Here is a 26148-nt window from a genome sequence, read left to right on the forward strand (position 1 = left end):
ACTGAGTCTCCATAGGGTCTATGTTTTGAGCGTTCCTGTGTCACCAGTTTTACATTCCGATGGACCTGTGCAGGTTTTCTGTATCCCTTGGACCTGCCCATCGACGATGAAACACAGAAATTGCATCGGCATTAGATCTAAGAGACACAATGTCAACTTAAGTACAAGAAAACTGAGTCTTCTTTGGGACTATGTTTTGAGCGTTTCCTGTGTCACCAGTTTTACATTCCGATGGACCTCAGTAGGTTTACTGTATCCCTTGGACCTTCCCATTGACGATGAAACACAGAAATTGCATCGGAACTAAATCTAAGGGACACAATGTCGACTTAAGTACAGGAAGACTGAGTCTTCCTACTGTCTACGTTTTGAGCGTTTCCTGTGTCACCAGTTTTACATTCCAATGCACCTCTGCAGGTTTACTGTATCCATTGAACCTTCCCATTGACGATGAAACACAGAAATTGCATCGGATTTAAATATAAGAGACTCAATGCCGACTTAAGTACAGGAAGACTGAGTCTTCCTACTGTCTATATTTTGATCGTTTCCTGTGACACCAGTTTTACATTCCGATGCACCTCTGCAGGTTTACTGTATCCCTTGGACCTTCACAGTGACGATGAAACACAGAAATTGCATCGAATTAAATATAAGAGACAATGCCGACTTAAGTACAATAAAACTGTGTCTTCTTAGGGTCTATGTTTTGCGCGTTTCCTGTGTCACCAGTTTTACATTCCGATACACCGCTGCATGTTTACCGTATCCATTGGACCTTCACAGTGACGATGAAACACAGAAATTGCATCGGAATTAAATGTAAGAGACACAATGCCGACTTAAGTACTACAAAACTTAGTCTCCTTAGGGTCTATGTTTTGAGCGTTTCCTGTGTCACCAGTTTTACATTCCGATGGACCTCTGCAGGTTTACTGTATCCCTTGGACCTCCCCATCGACGATGAAACACAGAAATTGCATCGGAATTAAATCTAAGAGACACAATGTCGACTTAAGTACAGGAAGACTGAGTCTTCCTACTGTCTACGTTTTCAGCGATTCCTGTGTCACCAGTTTTACATTCCGATGCACCTCTGCAGGTTTACTGTATCCCTTCGACCTTCGCAGTGACGATGAAAAACAGATATTGCATCGGAATTAAATATAAGAGACACAATGCCGACTTAAGTACAAGAAAAATGAGTCTTCTTGGGCTCTATGCTTTCAGCGTTTCCTGTGTCACCAGTTTTACATTCCGATGGACCTCTGCAGGTTTACTGTATCCCTTGGAGCTTCCCATTGACGATGAAACACAGAAATTGCATCGGAATTAAATCTAAGAGACACAATGTCGACTTAAGTACAGGAAGACTGAGTCTTCCTACTGTCTACGTTTTGAGCGTTTCCTGTGTCACCAGTTTTACATTCCGATACACCTCTGCAGGTTTACTGTATCCATTGGACTTTCCCATTGACGATGAAACACAGAAATTGCATCGGATTTAAATATAAGAGACACAATGCCGACTTAAGTACAGGTAGACTGAGTCTTCCTACCGTCTATGTTTTGAGCGTTTCCTGTGTCACCAGTTTTACATTCCGAAGGGTCTCTGCAGTTTTACTGTATCGATTGGACCTTCCCATTGAGGATGAAACACAGAAATTCCATCGGAATTAAATATAAGAAACACAATGCCGACTTAAGTACAGGAAGACTGAGTCTTCCAACTGTTTAAGTTTTGAGCGTTTCCTGTGTCACTAGTTTAACATTCCGATGCACCTCTGCAGGTTTACTGTATCCATTGGACCTTCCCATTGACGATGAAACACAGTAATTGCATCGGATTTAAATATAAGAGACACAATGCCGACTTAAGTACAGGAAGACTGAGTCTTCCTACTGTCTATGTTTTGAGCGTTTCCTGTGTCACCAGATTCACATTCCGATGCACCTCTGCATGTTTACTGTATCCCTTGGACCTTCACAGTGACGATGAAACACAGATATTGCATCGGAATTTAATATAAGAGACACAATGCCGATTTAAGTACAGGAAGACATTGTCTTTATACTTTCTTTGTTTTGAGCGTTTCCTGTGTCACCAGTTTTTCATTCCGATGCACCTCTGCAAGTTTACTGTATCGATTGGACCTCCCCATTGACGATGAAACACAGAAATTGCATCGGATTTAAATATAAGATACACAATGCCGACTTAAGTACAGGAAGACTGAGTCTTCCTACTGTCTATGTTTTGAGCGTTTCCTGTGTCACCAGTTTTACATTCCGATGCACCTCTGCAGGTTTACTGTATCCATTGGACCTTCCCATTGACGATGAAACACGGAAATTGCATCGGATTTAAATAAAAGAGACACAATGCCGACTTAAGTACAGGTAGACTGAGTCTTCCTACTGTCTATGTTTTGAGCGTTTCCTGTGTCACCAGTTTTACATTCCGATGCACCTCTGCAGTTTTACTGTATCGATTGGACCTTCCCATTGACGATGAAACACAGAAATTGCATCGGAATTAAATATAAGAGACACAATGCCGACTTAAGTACAGGAAGACTGAGTCTTCCTACTGTCTACGTTTTGAGCGTTTCCTGTGTCACCAGTTTTACATTCCGATGCACCTCTGCTGGTTTATTGTATCCATTCGACCTTCCCATTGACGATGAAACACAGAAATTGCATCGGATTTAAATATAAGGGACACAATACCGACTTAAGTACAGGAAAACTGAGTCTTCCTACTGTCTATGTTTTGAGTGTTTCCTGTGTCACCAGTTTTACATTCCGATGCACCTCTGCAGGTTTACTGTATCCCTTGGACCTTCACAGTGACGATGAAACACAGATATTGCTTCGGAATTTAATATAAGAGACACAATGCCGACTTAAGTACAGGAAGACTGAGTCTTTATACTGTCTGTGTTTTCAGCGTTTCCTGTGTAATCAGTTTTACATTCCGATGCAACTCTGCAGGTTTACTGTATTCCTTGGACCTTCCCATTGACGAAGAAACACAGAAATTGCATCGGAATTAAATATAAGAGACACAATGACGACTTAAGTACAGGAAGACTGAGTCTTCCTACTGTCTACGTTTTGAGCGTTTCCTGTGTCACCAGTTTTACATTCCGATGCACCTCTGCAGGATTACTGTATCCATTGGACCTTCCCATTGACGATGAAACACAGAAATTGCATCGGATTTAAATATGAGAGACAGAATGCCGACTTAAGTACAGCTAGACTGAGTCTTCCTACTGTCTATGTTTTGAGCGTTTCCTGTGTCACCAGTTTTACATTCCGATGGACCTCTGCAGGTTTTCCGTATCCCTTGGACCTTCCCTTTGACGATGAAACACAGAAATTGCATCGGAATTAAATCTAAGGGACACAATGTCGACTTAAGTACAGGAAGACTGAGTCTTCCTACTGTCTACGTTTTGAGCGTTTCCTGTGTCACCAGTTTTACATTCCGATGCACCTCTGCAGGTTTACTGTATCCATATAACCTTCCCAATGACGATGAAACACAGAAATTGCATCGGATTTAAATATAAGAGACACAATGCCGACTTAAGTACAGGAAGACTGAGTCTTCCTACTGTCTATAATTTGATCGTTTCCTGTGACACCAGTTTTACATTCCGATGCACCTCTGCAGGTTTACTGTATCCCTTGGACCTTCACAGTGACGATGAAACACAGAAATTGCATCGGAATTAAATATAAGAGACACAATGCCGATTTAAGTACAGGAAGACTGAGTCTTTATACTTTCTATGTTTTCAGCGTTTCCTGTGTAATCAGTTTTACATTCCGATGCAACTCTGAAGGTTTACTGGATCCCTTGGACCCTCACAGTGACGATGAAACACAGAAATTGCATCGGAATTAAATATAAGAGACACTATGCCGAATTAAGTACTACAAAACTGAGTCTCCTTAGGGTCTATGTTTTGAGCGTTTCCTGTGTCACCAGTTTTACATTCCGATGGCCCTCTGCAGGTTTAGTCTATCCCTTGGACCTCCCCATCTACGATGAAACACAGAAAATGCATCGGAATTAAATCTAAGAGACACAATGTCGACTTAAGTACAGGAAGACTGAGTCTTCCTACTGTCTACGTTTTGAGCGATTCCTGTGTCACCAGTTTTACATTCCGATGCACCTCTGCAGGTTTACTGTATCCCTTGGACCTTCGCAGTGACGATGAAAGACAGATATTGCATCGGAATTAAATATAAGAGACACAATGCCGACTTAAGAACAAGAAAACTGAGTCTTCTTAGGCTCTATGCTTTGAGCGTTTCCTGTGTCACCAGTTTTACATTCCGATACACCTCTGCATGTTTACTGTATCCATTGGATCTTCACAGTGACGATGAAACACAGAAATTGCATCGGAATTAAATAAAAGAGACACAATGCCGACTTAAGTACTACAAAATTGAGTCTCCTTAGGGTCTATGCTTTGAGCGTTTCCTGTGTCACCAGTTTTACATTCCAATGGACCTCTGCAGGTTTACTCTATCCCTTGGACCTCCCCATCGACGATGAAACACAGAAATTGCATCGGAATTAAATCTAAGAGACACAATGTCGACTTAAGTACAGGAAGACTGAGTCTTCCTACTGTCTACGTTTTGAGCGTTTCCTGTGTCACCAGTTTTACATTCCGATACACCTCTTCAGGTTTACTGTATCCATTGGACTTTCCCATTGACGATGAAACACAGAAATTGCATCGGATTTAAATATAAGAGACACAATGCCGACTTAAGTACAGGTAGACTGAGTCTTCCTACTGTCTATGTTTTGAGCGTTTCCTGTGTCACCAGTTTTACATTCCGATGGGCCTCTGCAGTTTTACTGTATCGATTGGACCTTCCCATTGAGGATGAAACACAGAAATTCCATCGGAATTAAATATAAGAAACACAATGCCGACTTAAGTACAGGAAGACTGAGTCTTCCAACTGTTTACGTTTTGAGCGTTTCCTGTGTCACCAGATTCACATTCCGATGCACCTCTGCAGGTTTACTGTATCCCTTGGACCTTCACAGTGACGATGAAACACAGATATTGCATCGGAATTTAATATAAGAGACACAATGCCGATTTAAGTACAGGAAGACATAGTCTTTAAACTTTCTATGTTTTGAGCGTTTCCTGTGTCACCAGTTTTTCCTTCCGATGCACCTCTGCAAGTTTACTGTATCGATTGGACCTCCCCATTGACGATGAAACACAGAAATTGCATCGGATTTAAATATAAGATACACAATGCCGACTTTAGTACAGGAAGACTGAGTCTTCCTACTGTCTATGTTTTGAGCGTTTCCTGTGTCACCAGTTTTACATTCTGATGCACCTCTGCAGGTTTACTGGATCCCTTGGACCCTCACAGTGACGATGAAACACACATATTGCATCGGAATTAAATATAAGAGACACAATGCCGATTTAAGTACAGGAAGACTGAGTCTTTATCCTGTCTATGTTTTCAGCGTTTCCTGTGTAATCAGTCTTACATTCCGATGCAACTCTGGAGGTTTACTGTATTCCTTGGACCTTCCCACTGACGATGAAACACCGAAATTGCATCGGAATTAAATATAAGAGACACAATGCCGACTTAAGTACTACAAAACTGAGTCTCCTTAGGGTCTATGTTTTGAGCGTTTCCTGTGTCACCAGTTTTACATTCCGATGGCCCTCTGCAGGTTTAGTCTATCCCTTGGACCTCCCCATCTACGATGAAACACAGAAAATGCATCGGAATTAAATCTAAGAGACACAATGTCGACTTAAGTACAGGAAGACTGAGTCTTCCTACTGTCTACGTTTTGAGCGATTCCTGTGTCACCAGTTTTACATTCCGATGCACCTCTGCAGGTTTACTGTATCCCTTGGACCTTCGCAGTGACGATGAAAGACAGATATTGCATCGGAATTAAATATAAGAGACACAATGCCGACTTAAGAACAAGAAAACTGAGTCTTCTTAGGCTCTATGCTTTGAGCGTTTCCTGTGTCACCAGTTTTACATTCCGATACACCTCTGCATGTTTACTGTATCCATTGGATCTTCACAGTGACGATGAAACACAGAAATTGCATCGGAATTAAATAAAAGAGACACAATGCCGACTTAAGTACTACAAAATTGAGTCTCCTTAGGGTCTATGCTTTGAGCGTTTCCTGTGTCACCAGTTTTACATTCCAATGGACCTCTGCAGGTTTACTCTATCCCTTGGACCTCCCCATCGACGATGAAACACAGAAATTGCATCGGAATTAAATCTAAGAGACACAATGTCGACTTAAGTACAGGAAGACTGAGTCTTCCTACTGTCTACGTTTTGAGCGTTTCCTGTGTCACCAGTTTTACATTCCGATACACCTCTTCAGGTTTACTGTATCCATTGGACTTTCCCATTGACGATGAAACACAGAAATTGCATCGGATTTAAATATAAGAGACACAATGCCGACTTAAGTACAGGTAGACTGAGTCTTCCTACTGTCTATGTTTTGAGCGTTTCCTGTGTCACCAGTTTTACATTCCGATGGGCCTCTGCAGTTTTACTGTATCGATTGGACCTTCCCATTGAGGATGAAACACAGAAATTCCATCGGAATTAAATATAAGAAACACAATGCCGACTTAAGTACAGGAAGACTGAGTCTTCCAACTGTTTACGTTTTGAGCGTTTCCTGTGTCACCAGATTCACATTCCGATGCACCTCTGCAGGTTTACTGTATCCCTTGGACCTTCACAGTGACGATGAAACACAGATATTGCATCGGAATTTAATATAAGAGACACAATGCCGATTTAAGTACAGGAAGACATAGTCTTTAAACTTTCTATGTTTTGAGCGTTTCCTGTGTCACCAGTTTTTCATTCCGATGCACCTCTGCAAGTTTACTGTATCGATTGGACCTCCCCATTGACGATGAAACACAGAAATTGCATCGGATTTAAATATAAGATACACAATGCCGACTTTAGTACAGGAAGACTGAGTCTTCCTACTGTCTATGTTTTGAGCGTTTCCTGTGTCACCAGTTTTACATTCTGATGCACCTCTGCAGGTTTACTGGATCCCTTGGACCCTCACAGTGACGATGAAACACACATATTGCATCGGAATTAAATATAAGAGACACAATGCCGATTTAAGTACAGGAAGACTGAGTCTTTATCCTGTCTATGTTTTCAGCGTTTCCTGTGTAATCAGTCTTACATTCCGATGCAACTCTGGAGGTTTACTGTATTCCTTGGACCTTCCCACTGACGATGAAACACCGAAATTGCATCGGAATTAAATATAAGAGACACAATGCCGACTTAAGTACTACAAAACTGAGTCTCCTTAGGGTCTTTGTTTTGAGCGTTCCCTGTGTCACCAGTTTTACATTACGATGCACCTCTGCAGGTTTACTGTATCCGTTGGACCTCCCCATCGACGATGAAACACAGAAATTGCATCGGAATTAAATATAAGAGACACAATGCCGACTTAAGTACAAGAAAACTGAGTCTTCTTAGGGTCTATGTTTTGAGCGTTTCCATTGTCACCAGTTTTACATTCCGATACACCTCTGCAGGTTCACTGTATCCATTGGACTTTCCCATTGACGATGAAACACAGAAATTGCATCGGATTTAAATATAAGAGACACAATGCCGACTTAAGTACAGGAAGACTGAGTCTTCCTACTGTCTACGTTTTGAGCGATTCTTGTGTCACCAGTTTTACATTCCGATGCACCTCTGCAGGTTTACTGTATCCCTTCGACCTTCGCAGTGACGATGAAAAACAGATATTGCATCGGAATTAAATATAAGAGACACAATGCCGACTTAAGTACAAGAAAACTGAGTCTTCTTAGGCTCTATGCTTTCAGCGTTTCCTGTGTCACCAGTTTTACATTCCGATGGACCTCTGCAGGTTTACTGTATCCCTTGGACCTTCCCATTGACGATGAAACACAGAAATTGCATCGGAATTAAATCTAAGAGACACAATGTCGACTTAAGTACAGGAAGACTGAGTCTTCCTACTGTCTACGTTTTGAGCGTTTCCTGTGTCACCAGTTTTACATTCCGATACACCTCTTCAGGTTTACTGTATCCATTGGACTTTCCCATTGACGATGAAACACAGAAATTGCATCGGATTTAAATATAAGAGACACAATGCCGACTTAAGTACAGGTAGACTGAGTCTTCCTACTGTCTATGTTTTGAGCGTTTCCTGTGTCACCAGTTTTACATTCCGATGGGCCTCTGCAGTTTTACTGTATCGATTGGACCTTCCCATTGAGGATGAAACACAGAAATTCCATCGGAATTAAATATAAGAAGCACAATGCCGACTTAAGTACAGGAAGACTGAGTCTTCCAACTGTTTACGTTTTGAGCGTTTCCTGTGTCACCAGATTCACATTCCGATGCACCTCTGCAGGTTTACTGTATCCCTTGGACCTTCACAGTGACGATGAAACACAGATATTGCATCGGAATTTAATATAAGAGACACAATGCCGATTTAAGTACAGGAAGACATAGTCTTTAAACTTTCTATGTTTTGAGCGTTTCCTGTGTCACCAGTTTTTCATTCCGATGCACCTCTGCAAGTTTACTGTATCGATTGGACCTCCCCATTGACGATGAAACACAGAAATTGCATCGGATTTAAATATAACATACACAATGCCGACTTTAGTACAGGAAGACTGAGTCTTCCTACTGTCTATGTTTTGAGCGTTTCCTGTGTCACCAGTTTTACATTCTGATGCACCTCTGCAGGTTTACTGGATCCCTTGGACCCTCACAGTGACGATGAAACACACATATTGCATCGGAATTAAATATAAGAGACACAATGCCGATTTAAGTACAGGAAGACTGAGTCTTTATCCTGTCTATGTTTTCAGCGTTTCCTGTGTAATCAGTCTTACATTCCGATGCAACTCTGCAGGTTTACTGTATTCCTTGGACCTTCCCACTGACGATGAAACACCGAAATTGCATCGGAATTAAATATAAGAGACACAATGCCGACTTAAGTACTACAAAACTGAGTCTCCTTAGGGTCTTTGTTTTGAGCGTTCCCTGTGTCAACAGTTTTACATTACGATGCACCTCTGCAGGTTTACTGTATCCGTTGGACCTCCCCATCGACGATGAAACACAGAAATTGCATCGGAATTAAATATAAGAGACACAATGCCGACTTAAGTACAAGAAAACTGAGTCTTCTTAGGGTCTATGTTTTGAGCGTTTCCATTGTCACCAGTTTTACATTCCGATACACCTCTGCAGGTTTACTGTATCCATTGGACTTTCCCATTGACGATGAAACACAGAAATTGCATCGGATTTAAATATAAGAGACACAATGCCGACTTAAGTACAGGTAGACTGAGTCTTCCTACTGTCTATTTTTTGAGCGTTTCCTGTGTCACCAGTTTTACATTCCGATGCACCTCTGCAGGTTTACTGTATCCATTGGACCTTCCCATTGACGATGAAACACGGAAATTGCATCGGATTTAAATATAAGAGACACAATGCCGACTTAAGTACAGGTAGACTGAGTCTTCCTACTGTCTATGTTTTGAGCGTTTCCTGTGTCACCAGTTTTACATTCCGATGCACCTCTGCAGTTTTACTGTATCGATTGGACCTTCCCATTGACGATGAAACACAGAAATTGCATCGGGATTAAATATAAGAGACACAATGCCGACTTAAGTACATGAAGACTGAGTCTTCCTACTGTCTACGTTTTGAGCGTTTCCTGTGTCACCAGTTTTACATTCCGATGCACCTCTGCTGGTTTATTGTATCAATTCGACCTTCCCATTGACGATGAAACACAGCAATTGCATCGGATTTAAATATAAGGGACACAATACCGACTTAAGTACAGGAAAACTGAGTCTTCCTACTGTCTATGTTTTGAGTGTTTCCTGTGTCACCAGTTTTACATTCCGATGCACCTCTGCAGGTTTACTGTATCCCTTGGACCTTCACAGTGACGATGAAACACAGATATTGCTTCGGAATTTAATATAAGAGACACAATGCCGACTTAAGTACAGGAAGACTGAGTCTTTATACTGTCTGTGTTTTCAGCGTTTCCTGTGTAATCAGTTTTACATTCCGATGCAACTCTGCAGGTTTACTGTATTCCTTGGACCTTCCCATTGACGAAGAAACACAGAAATTGCATCGGAATTAAATATAAGAGACACAATGCCGACTTAAGTACAGGAAGACTGAGTCTTCCTACTGTCTACGTTTTGAGCGTTTCCTGTGTCACCAGTTTTACATTCCGATGCACCTCTGCAGGATTACTGTATCCATTGGACCTTCCCATTGACGATGAAACACAGAAATTGCATCGGATTTAAATATGAGAGACACAATGCCAACTTAAGTACAGCTAGACTGAGTCTTCCTACTGTCTATGTTTTGAGCGTTTCCTGTGTAACCAGTTTTACATTCCGATGGACCTCTGCACGTTTTCCGTATCCCTTGGACCTTCCCATTGACGATGAAACACAGAAATTGCATCGGAATTAAATCTAAGGGACACAATGTCGACTTAAGTACAGGAAGACTGAGTCTTCCTACTGTCTACGTTTTGAGCGTTTCCTGTGTCACCAGTTTTACATTCCGATGCACCTCTGCAGGTTTACTGTATCCATATAACCTTCCCATTGACGATGAAACACAGAAATTGCATCGGATTTAAATATAAGAGACACAATGCCGACTTAAGTACAGGAAGACTGAGTCTTCCTACTGTCTATAATTTGATCGTGTCCTGTGACACCAGTTTTACATTCCGATGCACCTCTGCAGGTTTACTGTATCCCTTGGACCTTCACAGTGACGATGAAACACAGAAATTGCATCGGAATTAAATATAAGAGACACAATGCCGATTTAAGTACAGGAAGACTGAGTCTTTATACTTTCTATGTTTTCAGCGTGTCCTGTGTAATCAGTTTTACATTCCGATGCAACTCTGAAGGTTTACTGGATCCCTTGGACCCTCACAGTGACGATGAAACACAGAAATTGCATCGGAATTAAATATAAGAGACACTATGCCGAATTAAGTACTACAAAACTGAGTCTCCTTAGGGTCTATGTTTTGAGCGTTTCCTGTGTCACCAGTTTTACATTCCGATGGACCTCTGCAGGTTTAGTCTATCCCTTGGACCTCCCCATCTACGATGAAACACAGAAAATGCATCGGAATTAAATCTAAGAGACACAATGTCGACTTAAGTACAGGAAGACTGAGTCTTCCTACTGTCTACGTTTTGAGCGATTCCTGTGTCACCAGTTTCACATTCCGATGCACCTCTGCAGGTTTACTGTATCCCTTGGACCTTCGCAGTGACGATGAAAGACAGATATTGCATCGGAAGTAAATATAAGAGACACAATGCCGACTTAAGAACAAGAAAACTGAGTCTTCTTAGGCTCTATGCTTTGAGCGTTTCCTGTGTCACCAGTTTTACATTCCGATACACCTCTGCATGTTTACTGTATCCATTGGATCTTCACAGTGACGATGAAACACAGAAATTGCATCGGAATTAAATAAAAGAGACACAATGCCGACTTAAGTACTACAAAATTGAGTCTCCTTAGGGTCTATGTTTTGAGCGTTTCCTGTGTCACCAGTTTTACATTCCAATGGACCTCTGCAGGTTTACTCTATCCCTTGGCCCTCCCCATCGACGATGAAGCACAGAAAATGCATCGGGTTTAAATATAAGAGACACAATGTCGACTTAAGTACAGGAAGACTGAGTCTTCCTACTGTCTACGTTTTGAGCGATTCCTGTGTCACCAGTTTTACATTCCGATGCACCTCTGCAGGTTTACTGTATCCCTTCGACCTTCGCAGTGACGATGAAAAACAGATATTGCATCGGAATTAAATATAAGAGACACAATGCCGACTTATGTACAAGAAAACTGAGTCTTCTTAGGCTCTATGCTTTGAGCGTTTCCTGTGTCACCAGTTTTACATTCCGATGGACCTCTGCAGGTTTACTGTATCCCTTGGACTTTCCCATTGACGATGAAACACAGAAATTGCTTCGGAATTAAATCTAAGAGACACAATGTCGACTTAAGTACAGGTAGACTGAGTCTTCCTACTGTCTATGTTTTGAGCGTTTCCTGTGTCAATAGTTTTACATTCCGATGCACCTCTGCAGTTTTACTGTATCGATTGGACATTCCCATTGACGATGAAACACAGAAATTGCATCGGAATTAAATATAAGAATCACAATGCCGACTTAAGTACAGGAAGACTGAGTCTTCCTACTGTCTACGTTTTGAGCGTTTCCTGTGTCACCAGTTTTACATTCCGATGCACCTCTGCAGGTTTACTGTATCCATTGGACCTTCCCATTGACGATGAAACACAGAAATTGCATCGGATTTAAATATAAGATACACAATGCCGACGTAAGTACAGGAAGAATGAGTCTTCCTACTGTCTATGTTTTGAGCGTATCCTGTGTCACCAGTTTTACATTCCGATGCACCTCTGCAGGTTTACTGGATCCCTTGGACCCTCACAGTGACGATGAAACACAGATATTGCATCGGAATTAAATATAAGAGACACAATGCCGATTTAAGTACAGGAAGACTGAGTCTGTATACTGTCTATGTTTTCAGCGTTTCCTGTGTAATCAGTCTTACATTCCGATGCAACTCTGCAGGTTTACTGTATTTCTTGGACCTTCCCATTGACGATGAAACACAGAAATTGCATCGGAATTAAATATAAGAGACACAATGCCGACTTAAGTATATACGACACTGAGTCTCCTTAGGGTCTATGTTTTGACCGTTTCCTGTGTCACCAGTTTTACATTCCGATGCACCTCTGCAGGTTTACTGTATCCATTGGACCTTCCCAGTGACGATGAAACACAGAAATTGCATCGGAATTAAATATAAGAGACACAATGCCAACTTAAGTACAGGAAGACTCAGTCTTCCTACTGTCTATGTTTTGAGCGTTTCCTGTGTCACGAGTTTTACTTTTCGATGCACCTCTGCAGGTTTACTGTATCCATTGGACCTTCACAGTGACGATGAAACACAGAAATTGCATCGGAATTAAATATAAGAGACACAATGCCGACTTAAGTACTACAAAACTGCGTCTCCTTAGGGTCTATGTTTTGAGCGTTTCCTGTGTCACCAGTTTTACATTCCGATGCACCTCCGCAGGTTTACTGTATCCATTGGACCTTCCCAGTGACGATGAAACACAGAAATAGCATCGGAATTAAATATAAGAGAGACAATGCCGACTTAAGTACTAGAGAACTGAGTCTTCTTAGGGCCTATGTTTTGAGCGTTTCCTGTGTCACCAGTTTTACATTCCGATGGACCTCTGGAGGCTTTCTGTATCCCTTGGACCTCCCCATCGACGATGAAACACAGAAATTGCATCGGAATTAGATCTAAGAGACACAATGTCGACTTAAGTACAGGAAGACTGAGTCTTCCTACTGTCTACGTTTTGAGCGATTCCTGTATCACCAGTTTTACATTCCGATGCACCTCTAAAGGTTTACTGTATCCCTTCGACCTTCGCAGTGACGATGAAAAACAGATATTGCATCGGAATTAAATATAAGAGACACAATGCCGACTTAAGTACAAGAAAACTGAGTCTTCTTAGGCTCTATGTTTTGAGCGTTTCCTGTGTCACCAGTTTTACATTCCGATGGACCTCTGCAGGTTTACTGTATCCCTTGGAGCTTCCCATTGACGATGAAACACAGAAATTGCATCGGAATTTTATCTAAGAGACACAATGTCGACTTAAGTACAGGAAGACTGAGTCTTCCTACTGTCTACGCTTTGAGCGTTTCCTGTGTCACCAGTTTTACATTCCGATGCACCTCTGCAGGTTTACTGTATCCGTTGTACCTTCGCATTGACGATGAAACACAGAAATTCATCGGATTTAAATATAAGAGACACAATGCCGACTTAAGTACAGGTAGACTGAGTCTTCCTACTGTCTATGTTATGAGCGTTTCCTGTGTCACCAGTTTTACATTCCGATGCACCTCTGCAGTTTTACTGTATCGATTGGACCTTCCCATTGACGATGAAACACAGAAATTGCATCGGAATTAAATATAAGAGACACAATGCCGACTTAAGTACAGGAAGACTGAGTCTTCCTACTGGCTACGTTTTGAGCGTTTCCTGTGTCACCAATTTTACATTCCGATGCACCTCTGCAGGTTTATTGTATTAATTGGACCTTCCCATTGACGATGAAACACAGAAATTGCATAGGATTTAAATATAAGGGACACATTACCGACTTAAGTACAGGAAAACTGAGTCTTCCTACTGTCTACGTTTTGAGTGTTTCCTGTGTCACCAGTTTTACATTCCGATGCACCTCTGCAGTTTTACTGTATCGATTGGACATTCCCATTGACGATGAAACACAGAAATTGCATCGGAATTAAATATAAGAGACACAATGCCGACTTAAGTACTACAAAACTGAGTCTCCTTAGGGTCTATGTTTTGAGCGTTCCTGTGTCACCAGTTTTACATTCCGATGGACCTGTGCAGGTTTTCTGTATCCCTTGGACCTCCCCATCGACGATGAAACACAGAAATTGCATCGGCATTTGATCTAAGAGACACAATGTCAACTTAAGTACAAGAAAACTGAGTCTTCTTAGGGTCTATGTTTTGAGCGTTTCCTGTGTCACCAGTTTTACATTCCGATGGACCTCAGCAGGTTTACTGTATCCCTTGGACCTCCCCATCGACGATGAAACACAGAAATTGCATCGGAATTAAATCTAAGAGACACAATGTCGACTTAAGTACAGGAAGACTGAGTCTTCCTACTGTCTACGTTTTCAGCGATTCCTGTGTCACCAGTTTTACATTCCGATGCACCTCTGCAGGTTTACTGTATCCATTGAACCTTCCCATTGACGATGAAACACAGAAATTGCATCGGATTTAAATATAAGAGACACAATGCCGACTTAAGTACAGGAAGACTGAGTCTTCCTACTGTCTATATTTTGATCGTTTCCTGTGACACCAGTTTTACATTCCGATGCACCTCTGCAGGTTTACTTTATCCCTTTGAGCTTCACAGTGACGATTAAACACAGAAATTGCATCGGAATTAAATATAAGAGGCACAATGCCGACTTAAGTACAATAAAACTGTGTCTTCTTAGGGTCTATGTTTTGAGCGTTTCCTGTGTCACCAGTTTTACATTCCGATACGCCTCTGCATGTTTACTGTATCCATTGGACCTTCACAGTGACGATGAAACACAGAAATTGCATCGGAATTAAATATAAGAGACACAATGCCGACTTAAGTACTACAAAACTGAGTCTCCTTAGGGTCTATGTTTTGAGCGTTTCCTGTGTCACCAGTTTTACATTCCGATGGACCTCTGCAGGTTTACTGTATCCCTTGGACCTCCCCATCGACGATGAAACACAGAAATTGCATCGGAATTAAATCTAAGAGACACAATGTCGACTTAAGTACAGGAAGACTGAGTCTTCCTACTGTCTACGTTTTCAGCGATTTCTGTGTCACCAGTTTTACATTCCGATGCACCTCTTCAGGTTTACTGTATCCCTTGGACCTTCACAGTGACGATGAAACACAGATATTGCTTCGGAATTTAATATAAGAGACACAATGCCGACTTAAGTACAGGAAGACTGAGTCTTTATACTGTCTACGTTTTGAGCGTTTCCTGTGTCACCAGTTTTACATTCCGATGCACCTCTGCTGGTTTATTGTATCCATTCGACCTTCCCATTGACGATGAAACACAGAAATTGCATCGGATTTAAATATAAGGGACACAATACCGACTTAAGTACAGGAAAACTGAGTCTTCCTACTGTCTATGTTTTGAGTGTTTCCTGTGTCACCAGTTTTACATTCCGATGCACCTCTGCAGGTTTACTGTATCCCTTGGACCTTCACAGTGACGATGAAACACAGATATTGCTTCGGAATTTAATATAAGAGACACAATGCCGACTTAAGTACAGGAAGACTGAGTCTTTATACTTTCTATGATTTCAGCGTTTCCTGTGTAATCAGTTTTACATTCCGATGCAACTCTGAAGGTTTACTGGATCCCTTGGACCCTCACAGTGACGATGAAACACAGAAATTGCATCGGAATTAAATATAAGAGACACTATGCCGAATTAAGTACTACAAAACTGAGTCTCCTTAGGGTCTATGTTTTGAGCGTTTCCTGTGTCACCAGTTTTACATTCCGATGGACCTCTGCAGGTTTAGTCTATCCCTTGGACCTCCCCATCTACGATGAAACACAGAAAATGCATCGGAATGAAATCTAAGAGACACAATGTCGACTTAAGTACAGGAAGACTGAGTCTTCCTACTGTCTACGTTTTGAGCGATTCCTGTGTCACCAGTTTTACATTCCGATGCACCTCTGCAGGTTTACTGTATCCCTTGGACCTTCGCAGTGACGATGAAAGACAGATATTGCATCGGAATTAAATATAAGAGACACAATGCCGACTTAAGAACAAGAAAACTTAGTCTTCTTAGGCTCTACGCTTTGAGCGTTTCCTGTGTCACCAGTTTTACATTCCGATACACCTCTGCATGTTTACTGTATCCATTGGATCTTCACAGTGACGATGAAACACAGAAATTGCATCGGAATTAAATAAAAGAGACACAATGCAGACTTAAGTACTACAAAATTGAGTCTCCTTAGGGTCTATGTTTTGAGCGTTTCCTGTGTCACCAGTTTTACATTCCAATGGACCTCTGCAGGTTTACTCTATCCCTTGGACCTCCCCATCGACGATGAAGCACAGAAAATGCATCGGAATTAAATATAAGAGACACAATGTCGACTTAAGTACAGGAAGACTGAGTCTTCCTACTGTCTACGTTTTGAGCGATTCCTGTGTCACCAGTTTTACATTCCGATGCACCTCTGCAGGTTTCCTGTATCCCTTTGACCTTCGCAGTGACGATGAAAAACAGATATTGCATCGGAATTAAATATAAGAGACACAATGCCGACATAAGTACAAGAAAACTGAGTCTTCTTAGGCTCTATACTTTGAGCGTTTCCTGTGTCACCAGTTTTACATTCCGATGGACCTCTGCAGGTTTACTGTATCCCTTGGAATTTCCCATTGACGATGAAACACAGAAATTGCATCGGAATTAAATCTAAGACACACAATGTCGACTTAAGTACAGGTAGACTGAGTCTTCCTACTGTCTATGTTTTGAGCGTTTCCTGTGTCAATAGTTTTACATTCCGATGCACCTCTGCAGTTTTACTGTATCGATTGGACATTCCCATTGACGATGAAACACAGAAATTGCATCGGAATTAAATATAAGAGACACAATGCCGACTTAAGTACTACAAAACTGAGTCTCCTTAGGGTCTATGTTTTGAGCGTTCCTGTGTCACCAGTTTTACATTCCGATGGACCTGTGCAGGTTTTCTGTATCCCTTGGACCTCCCCATCGACGATGAAACACAGAAATTGCATCGGCATTTGATCTAAGAGACACAATGTCAACTTAAGTACAAGAAAACTGAGTCTTCTTAGGGTCTATGCTTTGAGCGTTTCCTGTGTCACCAGTTTTACATTCCGATGGACCTCAGCAGGTTTACTGTATCCCTTGGACCTCCCCATCGACGATGAAACACAGAAATTGCATCGGAATTAAATCTAAGAGACACAATGTCGACTTAAGTACAGGAAGACTGAGTCTTCCTACTGTCTACGTTTTCAGCGATTCCTGTGTCACCAGTTTTACATTCCGATGCACCTCTGCAGGTTTACTGTATCCATTGAACCTTCCCATTGACGATGAAACACAGAAATTGCATCGGATTTAAATATAAGAGACACAATGCCGACTTAAGTACAGGAAGACTGAGTCTTCCTACTGTCTATATTTTGATCGTTTCCTGTGACACCAGTTTTACGTTCCGATGCACCTCTGCAGGTTTACTGTATCCCTTGGAGCTTCACAGTGACGATTAAACACAGAAATTACATCGGAATTAAATATAAGAGGCACAATGCCGACTTAAGTACAATAAAACTGTGTCTTCTTAGGGTCTATGTTTTGAGCGTTTCCTGTGTCACCAGTTTTACATTCCGATACACCTCTGCATGTTTACTGTATCCATTGGACCTTCACAGTGACGATGAAACACAGAAATTGCATCGGAATTAAATATAAGAGACACAATGCCGACTTAAGTACTACAAAACTGAGTCTCCTTAGGGTCTATGTTTTGAGCGTTTCCTGTGTCACCAGTTTTACATTCCGATGGACCTCTGCAGGTTTACTGTATCCCTTGGACCTCCCCATCGACGATGAAACACAGAAATTGCATCGGAATTAAATCTGAGAGACACAATGTCGACTTAAGTACAGGAAGACTGAGTCTTCCTACTGTCTACGTTTTCAGCGATTCCTGTGTCACCAGTTTTACATTCCGATGCACCTCTTCAGGTTTACTGTATCCCTTGGACCTTCACAGTGACGATGAAACACAGATATTGCTTCGGAATTTAATATAAGAGACACAATGCCGACTTAAGTACAGGAAGACTGAGTCTTTATACTGTCTACGCTTTGAGCGTTTCCTGTGTCACCAGTTTTACATTCCGATGCACCTCTGCTGGTTTATTGTATCCATTCGACCTTCCCATTGACGATGAAACACAGAAATTGCATAGGATTTAAATATAAGGGACACAATACCGACTTAAGTACAGGAAAACTGAGTCTTCCTACTGTCTATGTTTTGAGTGTTTCCTGTGTCACCAGTTTTACATTCCGATGCACCTCTGCAGGTTTACTGTATCCCTTGGACCTTCACAGAGACGATGAAACACAGATATTGCTTCGGAATTTAATATAAGAGACACAATGCCGACTTAAGTACAGGAAGACTGAGTCTTTATACTGTCTGTGTTTTCAGCGTTTCCTGTGTAATCAGTTTTATATTCCGATGCAACTCTGCAGGTTTACTGTATTCCTTGGACCTTCCCATTGACGAAGAAACACAGAAATTGCATCGGAATTAAATATAAGAGACACAATGCCGACTTAAGTACAGGAAGACTGAGTCTTCCTACTGTCTACGTTTTGAGCGTTTCCTGTGTCACCAGTTTTACATTCCGATGCACCTCTGCAGGATTACTGTATCCATTGGACCTTCCCATTGACGATGAAACACAGAAATTGCATCGGATTTAAATATGAGAGACACAATGCCGACTTAAGTACAGCTAGACTGAGTCTTCCTACTGTCTATGTTTTGAGCGTTTCCTGTGTCACCAGTTTTACATTCCGATGGACCTCTGCAGGTTTTCCGTATCCCTTGGACCTTCCCATTGACGATGAAACACAGAAATTGCATCGGAATTAAATCTAAGGGACACAATGTCGACTTAAGTACAGGAAGACTGAGTCTTCCTACTGTCTACGTTTTGAGCGTTTCCTGTGTCACCAGTTTTACATTCCGATGCACCTCTGCAGGTTTACTGTATCCATATAACCTTCCCATTGACGATGAAACACAGAAATTGCATCGGATTTAAATATAAGAGACACAATGCCGACTTAAGTACAGGAAGACTGAGTCTTCCTACTGTCTATAATTTGATCGTTTCCTGTGACACCAGTTTTACATTCCGATGCACCTCTGCAGGTTTACTGTATCCCTTGGACCTTCACAGTGACGATGAAACACAGAAATTGCATCGGAATTAAATATAAGAGACACAATGCCGATTTAAGTACAGGAAGACTGAGTCTTTATACTTTCTATGTTTTCAGCGTTTCCTGTGTAATCAGTTTTACATTCCGATGCAACTCTGAAGGTTTACTGGATCCCTTGGACCCTCACAGTGACGATGAAACACAGAAATTGCATCGGAATTAAATATAAGAGACACTATGCCGAATTAAGTACTACAAAACTGAGTCTCCTTAGGGTCTATGTTTTGAGCGTTTCCTGTGTCACCAGTTTTATATTCCGATGGACCTCTGCAGGTTTAGTCTATCCCTTGGACCTCCCCATCTACGATGAAACACAGAAAATGCATCGGAATGAAATCTAAGAGACACAATGTCGACTTAAGTACAGGAAGACTGAGTCTTCCTACTGTCTACGTTTTGAGCGATTCCTGTGTCACCAGTTTTACATTCCGATGCACCTCTGCAGGTTTACTGTATCCCTTGGACCTTCGCAGTGACGATGAAAGACAGATATTGCATCGGAATTAAATATAAGAGACACAATGCCGACTTAAGAACAAGAAAACTGAGTCTTCTTAGGCTCTATGCTTTGAGCGTTTCCTGTGTCACCAGTTTTACATTCCGATACACCTCTGCATGTTTACTGTATCCATTGGATCTTCACAGTGACGATGAAACACAGAAATTGCATCGGAATTAAATAAAAGAGACACAATGCCGACTTAAGTACTACAAAATTGAGTCTCCTTAGGGTCTATGTTTTGAGCGTTTCCTGTGTCACCAGTTTTACATTCCAATGGACCTCTGCAGGTTTACTCTATCCCTTGGACCTCCCCATCGACGATGAAGCACAGAAAATGCATCGGAATTAAATATAAGAGACACAATGTCGACTTAAGTACAGGAAGACTGAGTCTTCCTACTGTCTACGTTTTGAGCGATTCCTGTGTCACCAGTTTTACATTCCGATGCACCTCTGCAGGTTTACTGTATCCCTTCGACCTTCGCAGTGACGATGAAAAACAGATATTGCATCGGAATTAAATATAAGAGACACAATGCCGACTTAAGTACAAGAAAACTGAGTCTTCTTAGGCTCTATGCTTTGAGCGTTTCCTGTGTCACCAGTTTTACATTCCGATGGACCTCTGGAGGTTTACTGTATCCCTTGGACTTTCCCATTGACGATGAAACACAGAGATTGCATCGGAATTAAATCTAAGAGACACAATGTCGACTTAAGTACAGGTAGACTGAGTCTACCTACTGTCTATGTTTTGAGCGTTTCCTGTGTCAATAGTTTTACATTCCGATGCACCTCTGCAGTTTTACTGTATCGATTGGACATTCCCATTGACGATGAAACACAGAAATTGCATCGGAAGTAAATATAAGAATCACAATGCCGACTTAAGAACAGGAAGACTGAGTCTTCCAACTGTCTACGATTTGAGCGTTACCTGTGTCACCAGTTTTACATTCCGATGCACCTCTGCAGGTTTACTGTTACCATTGGACCTTCCCATTGACGATGAAACACAGAAATTGCATCGGATTTAAATATAAGAGACACAATGCCGACTTAAGTACAGGAAGACTGAGTCTTCCTACTGTCTATGTTTTGAGCGTTTCCTGTGTCACCAGATTCACATTCCGATGCACCTCTGCAGGTTTGCTGTATCCCTTGGACCTTCACAGTGACGATGAAACACAGATATTGCATCGGAATTTAATATAAGAGACACAATGCCGATTTAAGTACAAGAAGAATGAGTCTTTATACTGTCTATGTTTTGAGCGTTTCCTGTGTCACCAGTTTTACATTCCGATGCACCTCTGCAAGTTTACTGTATCGATTGGACTTCCCATTGACGATGAAACACAGAAATTGCATCGGAATTAAACATAAGAGACACAATGCCGACTTAAGTACAGGAAGACTGAGTCTTCCTACTGTCTACGTTTTGAGCGTTTCCTGTGTCACCAGTTTTACATTCCGATGCACCTCTGCTGGTTTACTGTATCCATCGGACCTTCCCATTGACGATGAAACACAGAAATTGCATCGGATTTAAATATAAGATACACAATGCCGACTTAAGTACAGGAAGAATGAGTCTTCCTACTGTCTATGTTTTGAGCGTATCCTGTGTCACCAGTTTTACATTCCGATGCACCTCTGCAGGTTTACTGGATCCCTTGGACCCTCACAGTGACGATGAAACACAGATATTGCATCGGAATTAAATATAAGAGACACAATGCCGATTTAAGTACAGGAAGACTGAGTCTTTCTCCTTTCTATGCTTTAAGCGTTTCCTGTGTCATCAGTTTTACATTCCGATGCAACTCTGCAGGTTTACTGAATTCCTTGGACCTTCCCATTGACGATGAAACACAGAAATTGCATCGGAATTAGATCTAAGAGACACAATGTCGACTTAAGTACAGGAAGACTGAGTCTTCCTACTGTCTACGTTTTGAGCGATTCCTGTGTCACCAGTTTTACATTCCGATGCACCTCTGCAGGTTTACTGTATCCATCGGACCTTCACAGTGACGATGAAACACAGAAATAGCATCGGAATTAAATATAAGAGAGACAATGCCGACTTAAGTACTAGAGAACTGAGTCTTCTTAGGGCCTATGTTTTGAGCGTTTCCTGTGTCACCAGTTTTACATTCCGATGCACCTCCGCAGGTTTACTGTATCCATTGGACCTTCCCAGTGACGATCAAACACAGAAATAGCATCGGAATTAAATATAAGAGAGACAATGCCGACTTAAGTACTACAAAACTGCGTCTCCTTAGGGTCTATGTTTTGAGCGTTTCCTGTGTCACCAGTTTTACATTCCGATGCACATCCGCAGGTTTACTGTATCCATTGGACCTTCCCAGTGACGATGAAACGCAGAAATAGCATCGGAATTAAATATAAGAGAGACAATGACGACTTAAGTACTAGAGAACTGAGTCTTCTTAGGGCCTATGTTTTGAGCGTTTCCTGTGTCACCAGTTTTACATTCCGATGGACCTCTGCAGGCTTTCTGTATCCCTTGGACCTCCCCATCGACGATGAAACACAGAAATTGCATCGGAATTAGATCTAAGAGACACAATGTCGACTTAAGTACAGGAAGACTGAGTCTTCCTACTGTCTACGTTTTGAGCGATTCCTGTATTACCAGTTTTACATTCCGATGCACCTCTAAAGGTTTACTCTATCCCTTCGACCTTCGCAGTGACGATGAAAAACAGATATTGCATCGGAATTAAATATAAGAGACACAATGCCGACTTAAGTACAAGAAAACTGAATCTTCTTAGGCTCTATGTTTTGAGCGTTTCCTGTGTCACCAGTTTTACATTCCGATGGACCTCTGCAGGTTTACTGTATCCCTTGGAGCTTCCCATTGACGATGAAACACAGAAATTGCATCGGAATTTTATCTAAGAGACACAATGTCGACTTAAGTACAGGTAGACTGAGTCTTCCTACTGTCTATGTTTTGAGCGTTTCCTGTGTCACCAGTTTTACATTCCGATGCACCTCTGCAGTTTTACTGTATCGATTGGACCTTCCCATTGACGATGAAACACAGAAATTGCATCGGAATTAAATATAAGAGACACAATGCCGACATAAGTACAGGAAGACTGAGTCTTCCTACTGGCTACGTTTTGAGCGTTTCCTGTGTCACCAATTTTACATTCCGATGCACCTCTGCAGGTTTATTGTATTAATTGGACCTTCCCATTGACGATGAAACACAGAAATTGCATAGGATTTAAATATAAGGGACACATTACCGACTTAAGTACAGGAAAACTGAGTCTTCCTACTGTCTACGTTTTGAGTGTTTCCTGTGTCACCAGTTTTACATTCCGATGCACCTCTGCAGGTTTACTGTATCCCTTGGACCTTCACAGTGACGATGAAACACAGATATTGCATCGGAATTTGATATAAGAGACACAATGCCGATTTAAGTACAGGAAGACTGAGTCTTTCTCCTTTCTATGCTTTAAGCGTTTCCTGTGTCATCAGTTTTACATTCCGATGCAACTCTGCAGGTTTACTGAATTCCTTGGACCTTCCCATTGACGATGAAACACAGAAATTGCATCGGAATTAAATATAAGAGACACAATGCCGACTTAAGTACTACAAAACTGAGTCTCCTTAGGGTCTATGTTTTGAGCGTTCCTGTGTCACCAGTTTTACATTCCGATGGACCTGTGCAGGTTTTCTGTATCCCTTGGACCTCCCCATCGACGATGAAACACAGAAATTGCATCGGCATTTGATCTAAGAGACACAATGTCAACTTAAGTACAAGAAAACTGAGTCTTCTTAGGGTCTATGTTTTGAGCGTTTCCTGTGTCACCAGTTTTACATTCCGATGGACCTCAGCAGGTTTACTGTATCCCTTGGACCTTCCCATTGACGATGAAACAAAGAAATTGCATCGGAATTAAATCTAAGGGACACAATGTCGACTTAAGTACAGGAAGACTCAGTCTTCCTACTGTCTACGTTTTGAGCGTTTCCTGTGTCACCAGTTTTACATTCCGATGCACCTCTGCAGGTTTACTGTATCCATTGAACCTTCCCATTGACGATGAAACACAGAAATTGCATCGGATTTAAATATAAGAGACACCATGCCGACTTAAGTACAGGAAGACTGAGTCTTCCTACTGTCTATATTTTGATCGTTTCCTGTGACACCAGTTTTACATTCCGATGCACCTCTGCAGGTTTACTGTATCCCTTGGAGCTTCACAGTGACGATTAAACACAGAAATTGCATCGGAATTAAATATAAGAGGCACAATGCCGACTTAAGTACAATAAAACTGTGTCTTCTTAGGGTCTATGTTTTGAGCGTTTCCTGTGTCACCAGTTTTACATTCCGATACACCTCTGCATGTTTACTGTATCCATTGGACCTTCACAGTGACGATGAAACACAGAAATTGCATCGGAATTAAATATAAGAGACACAATGCCGACTTAAGTACTACAAAACTGAGTCTCCTTAGGGTCTATGTTTTGAGCGTTTCCCGTGTCACCAGTTTTACATTGCGATGGACCTCTGCAGGTTTACTGTATCCCTTGGACCTCCCCATCGACGATGAAACACAGAAATTGCATCGGAATTAAATCTAAGAGACACAATGTCGACTTAAGTACAGGAAGACTGAGTCTTCCTACTGTCTACGTTTTCAGCGATTCCTGTGTCACCAGTTTTACATTCCGATGCACCTCTTCAGGTTTACTGTATCCCTTCGACCTTCGCAGTGACGATGAAAAACAGATATTGCATCGGAATTCAATATAAGAGACACAATGCCGACTTAAGTACAAGAAAACTGAGTCTTCTTGGGCTCTATGCTTTGAGCGTTTCCTGTGTCACCAGTTTTACATTCCGATGGACCTCTGCAGGTTTACTGTATCCCTTGGAGCTTCCCATTGACGATGAAACACAGAAATTGCACCGGAATTAAATCTAAGAGACACAATGTCGACTTAAGTACAGGAAGACTGAGTCTTCCTACTACGTTTTGAGCGTTTCCTGTGTCACCAGTTTTACATTCCGATGCACCTCTGCAGGTTTACTGTATCCGTTGAACCTTCCCATTGACGATGAAACACAGAAATTGCATCGGATTTAAATTTAAGAGACACAATGCCGACTTAAGTACAGGAAGACTGAGTCTTCCTACTGTCTATATTTTGAGCGTTTCCTGTGACACTGGTTTTACATTCCGATGCACCTCTGCAGGTTTACTGTATCCCTTGGACCTTCACAGTGACGATGAAACACAGAAATTGCATCGGAATTAAATATAAGAGACACAATGCCGACTTAAGTACAATAAAACTGTGTCTTCTTAGGGTCTATGTTTTGAGCGTTTCCTGTGTCACCAGTTTTACATTCCGATACACCTCTGCATGTTTACTGTATCCATTGGACCTTCACAGTGACGATGAAACACGGAAATTGCATCGTAATTAAATATAAGAGACACAGTGCCGACTTAAATACTACAAAACTGAGTCTCCTTAGGGTCTATGTTTTGAGCGTTTCCGGTGTCACCAGTTTTAAATTCCGATGCACCTCTGCAGGTTTACTGTATCCCTTGGACCTTCCCAGTGACGATGAAACACAGAAATTGCATCGGAATTAAATATAAGAGACACAATGCCGACTTAAGTACAGGAAGACTGAGTCTTCCTACT

The sequence above is a fragment of the Schistocerca nitens genome, chromosome 6, assembly GCF_023898315.1.
Source record: "Schistocerca nitens isolate TAMUIC-IGC-003100 chromosome 6, iqSchNite1.1, whole genome shotgun sequence".
NCBI classification, from domain to species: domain Eukaryota; kingdom Metazoa; phylum Arthropoda; class Insecta; order Orthoptera; family Acrididae; genus Schistocerca; species Schistocerca nitens.